Raw genomic sequence first — 12094 nt, 5'->3', positions numbered from 1 at the left:
GTGAATAGGTCCCATAATGGAGTACCCTATTGTATAAGTATTTCTCTTAGGACTGTGTGAACTGCCCACTCCTGGCCTGTCAAGAAGGCCTTGCCTGCAAACAAGTTGTGAATACTTGGAAGGTACATGGCCTGTATTGTGATATAGTTCCTGACACAACAATTCCAAAGTCTGGTGACTTCCAGGAAGAGCAGATGAGATCTCACTCCTCCCTGTTTGTTTATACAGACCACAGTGGTAATATTGTCTGACATTCACTGTATATGGAATGAGTGTATGAGCAGAAGGAAGGCCTTGCACACAAGGTGGACTACTCTCAGTTCCAATATGTTTATGTGTAGTCTGGTGTCTCGTGGGGCCTAGGCAGTGAGCACTGCCTATCCTGAGCAGTGCGGTTGTCCAGTTAAGCACCCCACCTCAAGAGGGAAGCGTCCACCATGATGGTGGCCAGAGGATTGGGAGGGCTGAAAGGAATGCCCACCATGACCTTTTCCAGATTCAACCACCATTGAGGGGGGTGATAACTCTGGTAGGAACAGCCATTTTGGAGTTGATATGGTCCTTGTTCGGTCAGTAGATCAAGTGGAACCAAGCTTGCAGGCACTGCAAATGGAGTCTGGCAAACAGTGTCAAGTACCTGCACACAGCCATGTGGCCTGACAGTGAAAGGTACCTGTACACTATGGTTCGTGATCTGCAGAGAACAGATGAAATCAGGTTGTTCATTGTAAGTCCAATATCGCCCCTATAAAGTTTATTGTCCTTGTGAGTAACAAAATGGACTTTTCTTCATTTATGCAAATACATCAGGATAATAAAAGTTGTAGGAGAAACCCTGTTGCCAACCTGACCTCCTGACAAGATTGGCCTAGCAGGAGCCAATTGTCCCAGTATAAAATATCATACAGCCCTGGCGTATCATCTGGGCTGCTACCACAGAGAAATCTTTCATAAATACTTTGGGAACCATAGCTAACCCAAAGGGGAGGACTCAAAACTGGAAGAGTTCCTGGCCTACCATAAAATGCAGGAACTTTCTGTGTGATGGATGAATGTACACATGGAAATATGAAAACTTTATTGTAGACAGCCATGAACCATATTCCTTCCTGATGGCAGGGGATTACTGATGCCAACATAATCATCCAGAATTTGTTTTTGAATAAAGATGCTGAATGTCCTATGAAAACTGCTGTATCACCAATACCCCGCTGTATATGTATCCATCATAGGTTAGCAGTGCTGTGTCAATATCTTCCCCCGATCAGGGACAATGGGGAGCACTTATCTCTTAATGGAATTTGCTGGGAGAAGAAACTTTCTCCTCTGGTCTGAGATATTTTTGGAGGAGTTAAAAGTTGCCAAAAGACAAAACAAACAAGTCGAAGGGGACAGGAAGGAAGGAAGGAAGGGCACAGACAGCCCAAGTGAGTGGTGATTTGAGAGGAGGAGACTCCATGTTTTAGCACACAATCCATGATCAGCAGAAGGACTTAGGTGCCTCCAGAGGATCCTGACCCTCACCCAAATAATGTTCTGGAGTGGTGAGGAAACTCAGGCAGGCAAATGATGTAGACTTTATTATTTTGTATGGATGTGTATTTCTTGTGCTATTAAAGGACAATAATGTGCTAGACTCCGGGAAAAGTGTGTGCGCACATGTTGTATGCTACACATCTTCGGAGAGAGTTAAACCATAACCCAGAAGGATCACATCTTTGGTGGAATCCTGGGAGAACATACTTTTAAGCTCCTGGAATATCTTGGGGATCAGCACTGGTCCTGGGAGCCTAACAGGTGGGTTGAGGGGCTCCATTTCTGTGAAGGCTTTTCCTCTCTTGCCTGCAGCTATATACCCCCCATTTCTTCATGCCAGTGTTTCCTATTCTCCCCCCATTCCAGGGTCCCTCACTCTTCCTCCCATGGGAGGGACTCTATGTACATTCCCATTTCCACAATACCAGGTATTTTGTATGTCTCATTTCCTCCTCCCACAATATTAGGGTCACTATTCCACCCCATGCCAGAAGCTGCATGCACTCCCACTTCCCCCCTCCACTATTATTCTTTTTGTCGGGGAGACAAGTCAGTCAGGGTGTCAACATGTTAAACTCTACTGGGTGGGTGAGCACAGCTGAGTTGGGATATTATTACACTGAAATACATTAATAGGTGCCATAAAACAGTTGTTTGATGTATAGAAAATTGCAGAGGTGCAGGAAGTGGTGGTTATGCTCCAACATATGGCAGAGGCTCCAGGTGTCCCTGATTTCCTCCCCACAGACCTGTAGGGTTCTGGCCATTGATGCTTAGAACATTCTCTGAGAACTTAGAATTGACCGATATGATGTTCAAAAATCATCACATTACATACAGACAGAGAAATGAAATTGAGAGGTGTGTAAAGCCTTCACAAACTTCTCTTCAGCTTACTAAAAAATGTTGCTTCGTGCAGATCTGAAATGTTTTAATATCACATTTCTTAAACTTGTATCAACCAACAACAAAAAAAGTGTTAGTAATTAGACCTTGCCAAAACTTTTCAGAAGTTTCAGTTTTCTGAATGGGGGTTTGTACCACATCAGAACAAGATCAGAATTTACTGAAAATTCTCAGTGAATTGAAGATTTTTACTTTAGAAACAAACCATGGTGCTTCTGATAGTAGCAACAGCAATTTCACATTTACTGCTATTGAGCTGGAAGCCAAGCCTTGGCTAGAGCTGGGGCTCCCAGGGCTTTCAGGCTCCAAGCAGGGAGCCTGGAAGCCCTGGCATGGCAAGACTGCCCTAGAGTCTAGCTGAAACTCTCAGGGCTTTTAAACTAAAGCTTCCTGCTTTGAAGCAGGGAGCCCAGCAGAGCTGGGAGACTAGAAGCCTCAGAATCCCCAGCCCCAGGGCTAGCTTGATCCAAGGAGCCTAGACAGCCCCAAGAAAGCCCCAGCTCCAGCAGGAACCCAGGACGGAACTTGGGGCTGGCTTGGTCTCTGATGCAGAGTGGGGAGCCTATCCAGTTCCAAGAGCCCCAGCCTAGATCCTAGGGCTGGGTTGGCCCCTGCCATGGAGTCAGAAGCCTAACCAGCCCAGGAGCACCAGATCCAGTGGCTGCCTGCCGTAGAGTGGGTTGAAACTAGTGACTGCAAATGGGGATCCTAGGGCTGAAAGGCTCTCCACTGGGGCGATGTCCACCCTGGGACATCAGCATGTTTCCAATGGAAAGTTGCCTAGCTAGCAACAAAAATTTAGTTTAATTTGCAATAAATCTGACCAAATATTTTGTACAGTGAATCAGCATTTTCTGCTTAAATTAAGTTTTGTCAGATAATTTCCAACCAGCTCTAATAATGTGTTGCTACAGTTTTCATCCGATCTCAAAGGCCTTAACAAAAGAAATCCACCACTTTTTATACCGATATATTTACATAGTTTTAAAACTGACTTAAATTTATATTTTTGCTAGATTTTAGACCATTTATTTTTACCAAGAAGTCAATTCAGACAACTACAGTACTTGAATTTCTCCCAGCACTCCATCATCCTATTGGTTTTTTTCAGATCTGTGAAACTGTGCTGCTTTTCTCAGTTCCACTTGCACTGGACCTGTGTTTTACCACACCAACAGCCAATTAATGTGAACTCAGCCAAGTACTGTGTGTTATATTTTCTATGCCCATGTACTTTTTATATTAATATATTAAAGTTTTTGGTTAAATATCTACCACAAAGTATTGAGGAGGCACAAGGTGACTGAGTTAATGCTTTCATTTCCTGACTTTTGAGTATTAATGTAATAAGATTACATAGTTAACGTAAAATTTCATGGTTTATAATATAACAAACATTACTGTTTTAAGGCCAAGTCCATTACACTTATGTCCATCTACATAGCTAACCCAACTACCTTGGCACAAAAGCATTTTTTCAAAATATGGCAATGATCATAATGCGTCTGAGTCAATATTTTTAGTGTCACTTGTTTTGCAAAGCAATCTGGATGACCCCACAAGATCACCTTTAGCCTGTTTGTTTTACAAATGCAGAAGATACAAACCCTGCTAAAAAAGCCTACATGGTCTAAATTTGACACAGACATCATTCAGCCATGGTTTATATATAAGAGTTCACTGTCACAGTGATGCAGACTCTTATTTTATTTTATCTACACTCTCTCCATAAATCCCCTTTTGATGGTAAATGAACTACACCAGAAAACAAATAATAAAGTGACCTCCTTTAAGATGCATTTTTTCCTGCCCTTCTTGCATAACTTTTTTGCTTCATTATGATTCATAAATATGGACTGAAATGGTTGTTTAAAGCAGGGAGGAAGGGGTCTTACTGAATTTTTACCTTAGAAATATCACACACATGCTGAATTATTCTTTCACCTTCCACTGAAGGAGTAAAAATTGAGTCTTCCACTAAAAGACCATTAATTCTACATGTTTTTCAGGGTGTTTGTTAACCAAATATTAAGAAAAAACAGTTTTCAACAGTGATTAAAATATCCTCTGTCTCAACTTTCACTCCCTTACAATGTCATAGTCCAGGTACTTAAATGACCACGACAACTATACTAACTAATCACTTCATAAATATTTAAAAATGGAAAATAGTTTCTAGAGTCTGTTTGTGTGGATGGGTGCACGTGCACCCCAAATCAAGGAAATGAATTTGTTTTGAAAGCAGTAAGGCCCACTGTCATTCTTATCTCTTGTATGAGTGAGTTCCATACTCTAGGTCTAGCTCTGCAAAAGTGGAACAGAGCTGCAGTGAGAGGTCAGGGGCATGAGAGAGATCATATCTTAGGTAGCTAGGACCAATCCCATGGAGGGCTTTGAAAATCAGGACACAGCTCTTGAACTAGTCTGTTCTCTGGAGAGCAGCATGCAGAGCAGAGCACTGGGGTGACAGGTTCACAGTGATCATGGTTATGAAAAAGACTTGATGAGGTATTTTATATCAGTTGAAATTTTCTCAGTAGACATGGCTTTATTCCTAGTTATGAGTTGCAATTACCAAGCCTGGAGGTTACCAGTATTCCAGCAAAAATAGGAATGCCAACACTTGATATGTCTAATGTTTAAAAAAAAAGGGGCAGGGTTAAAATCCCTTCAGGACTTATTTGTACATAATAAAGAATCTAAAAAGGACAGACATGTCTCTTTACAGGTCACCTTTGAATAGAAAACAGCAGACTTCAGTAATGAGTATTCAACACAATTCTGTAACCAACTTACACAGTGTCTGGAAAGCCTTTAAACATGGAAAAACACTACATAAATGTTAAGTATTAATAGTGTCCTTTGTGTGAGGGCCATAGACAATAACAAGATTATGCAAATTATCACATTTCACAGAACAAGCACCAGCAATAATGCAAGCATAGACAAAGATAGTTGAGCACAAAGTGGCAGATTTATCCCCTACATATAGTAATCCTCTCATATGGATGAAACAGATCAGCATAGATAGATCAAAGACTCAGATAACAACTAGCTCTTCTATAGTGCATTTCATCCATAGCTCTAAAAAAGCTTTAGAAAGGAGTTTGATATCATTATCCTCATTGTATAGATGGGGAAACTGAGGCACAGAGCACAAGTGGCTTGCTCATTGTCCCACACCAAACCAATTGCAGAGCTGGGACTAGAACCCAGATCTGAGTCCCAGTCCACTGCTCTATCCACTAGGCAACACTGCTTATATAGGTCAAACTTGCTAGCTTGTGTGAAAACTACAACCTGCCTTGTCTTCACTAGGATTTTACCTCAAGTCAGCTAACCTGAATTGAGATCATACTTTTTTTTTTGTAGTGAAGACAAGACTCAAATATTCTAAATCTACCAGATCCTCCTTTCAAGTTTTGCGCAGACACAACACATACTGTTTTTCACACATGGATCACTCACTAAGTTCTTCAGGGCAGGGAGTATCTACTATTCTGCGTTTATACAGCACTCAGCACAATGGGGGCCTACTTTCAGTTGGTCACTAGAGATTGTTATGATAAACATGACTATTAATAATAATAATCGTTGGCATATTATGACCCCTGGTATCTATTTTGTCTGCCTGCACTAGGTGGGAAAGTCCTTGGTCACAGTAAAATAAACAAAGGAGATATTCTAAGCACTTATCATAAATAATATCTAGGTGCTAATACAAAATAGCCAGTATAGCTTTGTTTTCTCCCCTGCACTCTTGGGAGGAGCACTCCATAAACATCTGCAAAGCTACTTCATTATCCTTCTTAAAACTCTTCTTTGCCATGATGCTTTCAGTAAACTTGACAAAGGTTAGGCTGCTGGGTAAGCAGATACCACTACCTATCATACTGATCATTATTGTCTCATTGTTTCCTTGTACTCCCCTCTTCTGTAACTATATGTTAGGTCTTATAATTCACTAGTAAACTCTTTGGGGCAGGAGCCATATTTTTGTTTTGCTTTTACAGCTCCCAGCACACTGGGGTCTGGGTCCTGACAAGGGCTCCTAGGCAGTATGGCAATACAAATAATAAAGCAATTACTCCTGTATGCCTAACCCACACCACATATTTCCATTGTTTGTATTTTGTGTGTACAGCACTATGCACTTCCAGCACCCAAGTAATTTTTTTAAAAGGTTATTCTTGCTTTAGGAACTTAAGGCAAGCGCTTCAGAGATAATCCAAGGGACTTGTTAATAGTTTCAAAAAGTAAACTATATCAAATATTTTGTTTGCAGGTACTATTTTCCATTAAAAAAACCTGTCCAGTAATCAAGCCTGCGTCTATAATCATACTGTATATAAAAACAATGCACAAGATAAGTACTGTTAATCACTGGTACAAATTCAAAATAAGGAGCTGTCATGAATAAGTGCATTAAAATGCTATTGTTCTCCTGACAGAGAGGTATTGTATTTTTTCAGTCAATATCTGTCACCATTATTATTGTGCATCATGGAGGACCACCAATGCTATAATTTCTTATTTAGAAAATACAAGCAGTATTAAATGAATTGAGACCTATGCCTTTACATGACATTGGAGGGAAAAGATGTGCTTCTTTTTATCTACATACATTACCAGAAATTTCATTTACATGATATTTAGATTTAAGTTTTACTCCTATAACTTCATAAATAATTACAAAGTTGCTGTGTTATAGAACATTGTTATTTAGCCAATTTTTATGAGTCAATCATTCCACAAAACTTATTTTAGATATTTTAGTCTGTACATTGCACCCTGACATACAGCATTGACTGCTATAATGTTACACTCTTTTATAAAAGACACAAAGCTACAGATTTTTCAATTATTTTTCTGTTTAAATTCTGTCAGCTCTGAAACTTAGTTGAAATAACAGTCAGAAACAATGTCAATTTGGGAATACATAGAATCTGTTGTTGCTTGTTTGAAGCAAACCATGTCTGAAAGGAAGCATACATCACCTAACTGGGGTAACAACAGAGAATATATTTCAACAAGAAAGCAAGCCCTTGCATTTAACAGGAAAGAAACATATTAGATTTAACAGCATTTAAAACCTAGGAATGAATATTCAACTTGGGAAATGTCTGGTCATCATGTTTTATCCTGAATTAATAATTAAATCATCGTAAAGAGTAAAAACTGTACCTTACAGAGAGCTTTTAATTGGCAGAGCTAAAACTGGCCTAAAAGTTGTGAAATATTTAAGGTATTTTGCAATAAGAGTATGTGATGTTTCTTTATGCTTTGGTTTCTATGAAGTTAAAACATTTTAAAGGTGGTATAGAAAGTATTACATAATTGGATATCATGATGTATATTGCTTCATTTGGTACCTGTATTATTAGAAAAAAATAACACAAACAAAAAGTTATAGCCTCAAGGAACAAAAACATACCACCCAGTATTTGAAAATTAGAAACACCGATGTGGGGAGAAGAAAAAACAAAAACAAAACAGAAAAATCTCTTAACTTCATTGACATATACATTCGTCTAGACAATATGCTGGAGGATGGAATAGAAAATGGTAAATATTTTGCTTTTAAAAAGAGGGTTTGTCTGTCCCAGCCAGGGAGAATTATCCTGTAAGATCAAACATCATCATCCGTTCATACAGCCACCCCTTATATTACAGTAGCATCTAAAAATTGCTAGATGTAGTACAGTCATATATGAAAAGAATACATAATCCCTTTCCATGAAGGGCTTACAGCTGCAACCCCAATCCTGCAAGTTGATTTATGTGGGCAGATCCCTATGCCTGAACTAGAGTGACCAGATGTCCTGATTTATAGGAACAGTCTTGATTTTTGGGGCTTTTTCTTATATAGGCACCTATTACCCCCCCCCCCCACCCCGATCCTGATTTTTCACACTTGCTATCTGGTCACCCTAGTCTGAACAGAGTCCCAATAACTTCAGGCTCAATGTAGTATCCCACCCATGTAGAAAAGTTTGAAGAACTGAAGTCTTTGGTGCCAATTCTCTGGATCTTTGGGAACAGACCCTTACACCCATATGGTCCTGATCCTGCAACCGGATCTCACTAACAAGTTTAGTGTGCAGCATAAGGATAAGCATTATTTCAGCAACAAAAGGTTATTACAAAAATGTGAAGCATTACAGATCATGTCTGATGCAAAGGCCCAATATTTCAATGGAGCTGCATTCATGACCCCTCCCACATGAATCCAGTTGGAGGATGAGGGTTTAAGTTTTCTCTTCATCTTACTAGCAATAAATCTTAAAATTATGTAAGGTAATGGAATAAAGGAACAACACAGCAAGAGAAAAAACTACGTTGTTTAATTGTCAAGGAGAAAAAACTACATTGTTTAATCATCAAGGACAAACTCAAGTCTTTGATCCATTCAAACTATTACAAATTTTGATGCTATATTATATATTTTAAAATGAGTATCAAGCACACCACTTCCATAAATATTTAAATAAATCAGTTAAAAGCCACCATTCTCTTAGTTATGAGCTAACTGACTCCCTCTTCATAGACAAAATACTTTAATTGATGTAGATCTTGCTCACACGTAGGCCCCTTAGGTCAATCACTATACTTTATTTAGGAAGCAAACAGAACAATTAACCCCTAAAATAACTCAGCCTTTTTACATGTGAATTTCATTTTAAGCTTTTCTACTGAACCTCAGATAACCTCTAAGTTTTTAGCTGGCTTTAACACATCTAGATAGTTTCTCAAGTATTTAGTCATTTGGGGCACAAAATGAATTTGAATAAAAAATATTTCTACCAAGTCAGTTCCCTATACTTGATTTAACCGAAGTAAAAACCCACTTTTGCAGATATTAACTCATTCCCAGATAATACACACCTCAGATATTTTTTAAAAGCCAACAATAAGAAAATCAAAGTTTCCAAGATACTACACTGCAATTAAAAATGCAAAACATCAAATAAAATAATTTAATTCCCATAAATTTTCTTTAGACACGATCTGGTTAAGCCAGATTTATAACCTCCTCACCCTCATCAACTACTGTGAACTTTGAATGAAACAACCTCAATTGTAACAGGAGAGACATCTGTTTCTTTTTTTCCGAATCAAATCCTCATCAGGAGTTTCCCAGCTCAAAAGTCTGTTGTGCATTTTTTTAAATCAAATCTTGTTGATTACTTCCATGGATTTAATTATTATTATTTTCATGATTATGATCCCATTACAACTTTATTTGACAAAGCTAAAGCATTAGACAGATTCCTGTCTAAATTAAAACAGTTATGTAGTATTGTTCTTGGTAACATGTGTATTGGAAACAAAACCACAGCGTACTACTGCTCATACTTCAGGCTACTTAAGTATATACACTTATTCCAGGTATCTCAAGTGTACTCACTCCATTTCTTGTGAACATACAATAGTAAAGTCTTTACACACACTGTTCAGATCTAGGCAAGATGTCATTTATTTTATTTTCTTGCCAACCCAAATAAAAAAAACCTAGCATAATGGCAGTTACTACCCCAACAAGCAGACACCAAATGGTGCCACCCACACTCTCACACTGTGCCTCATAATAAACCATAAAGCAGTGGAATGCACTGGCCCCTTTATGAGCAAACAATACCCTGGCTTCATTAGAATACAGCTGACATTTTCAAAGCACAAATACTTCAAGAGAATTATACTAGATAAAAATTATGATAGTGAAATACCATGTAATAAAATACATACATCTTAACCTACTTTTAAGATATATTTCTAAAGATCTAAAAAGAATATTTTCTCCTTTTGCACATTTTTTTAAAGAAATAACAAAAGTGTAAATCATAAAGGGCAAAGTTCGTTATATCAATTTAAAATAGGTATAAGCATTTTGGCTAGTTTTAATGGCATGAGGCCAGATTCAGTATTCCACATTCAATGCTTTAATTAACCAGCACCACTTCTGACAACTGAGTTAAGGAAAGAGGAGGTAAAATAATTCCCAAATTTTAATCTATTTGTTTAGACATGTAAATGACAAACTAGGCTAATTCTTTACCCCTCCCCCCCTCCACACTGTAGTTTTCTTGCTTGCAACTTTCAGGAATGTCTTAAAATTTAATATGCTAGGAATTCTTTATTACTTTAAAAAACAGTAGCTGTTCCAAAACACCAAATACTTTCTGAAAAATACTTATACAGCAGACAGAAACAAAATGCTCTCTCTTACCTGGACTAAGGAAGCATGCCTCTCACAGCAGTACCAACAACACTCTACAGTCTTTGTTACCATTCAGAGGAAACTTGAGACTGTGCCAGACATGAGCAATCAAACTCAGAACAAGCCCACTTCAAATACTTCGCTAGAATTCCAAAAAGATGCTCAAGATAGATGTCCTATGGTAACTCTAATTGATAAAGATGAAACACTTAACTGCAATAAAACATTTTACAAAGAACTGGCATACCATAATCTGCAGAATGAGCAGCACACTATCATACTCTCCAGCTTTTTAAAGCTCACACTTCTTACTTTTAAAGATTTAAAAATAGTTTTTACTCATGCGAATGTTTTATAATTTACCATTCATTTTGATTCAATTTAAACAGTCATAGCATTACAATCTACAGTATAAAAATCTAAATAGTGAAGCCTGTATATGCAAATTATAAAAGTTGGAATGTTCTTTTGGTTCCAGGCTGCATCAAAAACTTGCTACAGCCTCAGAGCAGGAAGCCTTAACATTTCTTGAAAGCCAAGCAAAAGTAACACAGGAAACTGAAAGAAATCAATTTTTTTTTGTTTCAGGGCCAGATTCTGCAAACACTTGCTTCTTTTTTCCCCTTTTTCATCCCAGAGCATCTTTGCAGACATGGGGAACAGTACAGTATCACCATTCATTCTTGTCCATGGCTTGTTCCTTCACTAAAACCAGTCTGGTCATGTCTCTGCCTACAAGTCCCACAGTCTAGTTGATGGTCAGCTCAGGGTCAGACTGACTTTGGTTGTATTTGTATTATTTTCTTTGGCATCCTCTCATGCGTTTGTCTTCTGAAGCGTCCCCATCATCATAATCTTTTTGACTGTAGTCAGTCCCATATCCTGAGTTCACATCCTGCTCTCTAACTTCTGCAGACCATTGCAATGTCAGTAATTTTACCCACATAAATAGTCCTATAAATTTATGCTCAATAAAATTACTTGTATGTACATGTTTGCAAAATTTGGACTTAATTGCTCAGCTCTGAGCAAATTCTAAACTTTGAATTATCTGCTCAGCTTTCTTATTTATAGAGCTGAGCCTATCATCCTCTGGTCTTAATAGCTTGTTTGATGCTTTGACCAGCAGGTCCATTCCTAATGTCAGTGAAGGATATCCTAGAAATACTATTTTTATTTACAACTTGCTAGGACCCATTGCCCACAGACAGGATCAGAACTATATTGTACAAAGCCCTGTACAAACACAGTCCCCAATCCTGTAATGAACACCATGTATGCTGACCCCAGACGCTGAATGGGGCTCTATGTGGGTGCATAGAGGCAACTGTGGTCCTTGCCTTGAAGACTTAACAATTTATGGTCTCAATCCTGCAATAAGAGGTGCACAGGCAGACCACTGCACCCATGCAGAGTCTCACTGACTTCAGTGGG

General features: G+C 38.4%; 1 protein-coding gene across 7 annotated transcripts in view; it reads right to left on the bottom strand.

The window, feature by feature from the left end:
• TFDP2 (transcription factor Dp-2) overlaps positions 1–12094 on the bottom strand; it is a 156772-nt gene that overhangs the window by 76556 nt on the left and 68122 nt on the right. Inside the window, exon 1 of one of the 7 annotated variants that reach the window (XM_073359799.2) lies at positions 10670–10785. The exons of the other annotated variants lie outside the window; for them this stretch is intronic. The gene's annotated coding sequence lies outside the window, so the exon portion shown is untranslated. Of the gene's footprint in view, positions 1–10669; positions 10786–12094 lie in introns of those variants that run through there. 7 annotated transcript variants of the gene reach the window in all.

This window comes from Lepidochelys kempii, chromosome 9 (assembly GCF_965140285.1).
Source record: "Lepidochelys kempii isolate rLepKem1 chromosome 9, rLepKem1.hap1, whole genome shotgun sequence".
Taxonomy (NCBI): Eukaryota; Metazoa; Chordata; order Testudines; family Cheloniidae; genus Lepidochelys; species Lepidochelys kempii.
Note: the sequence above shows the minus strand (reverse complement) of the source record. Positions and strands in the feature narration are given on the sequence as shown.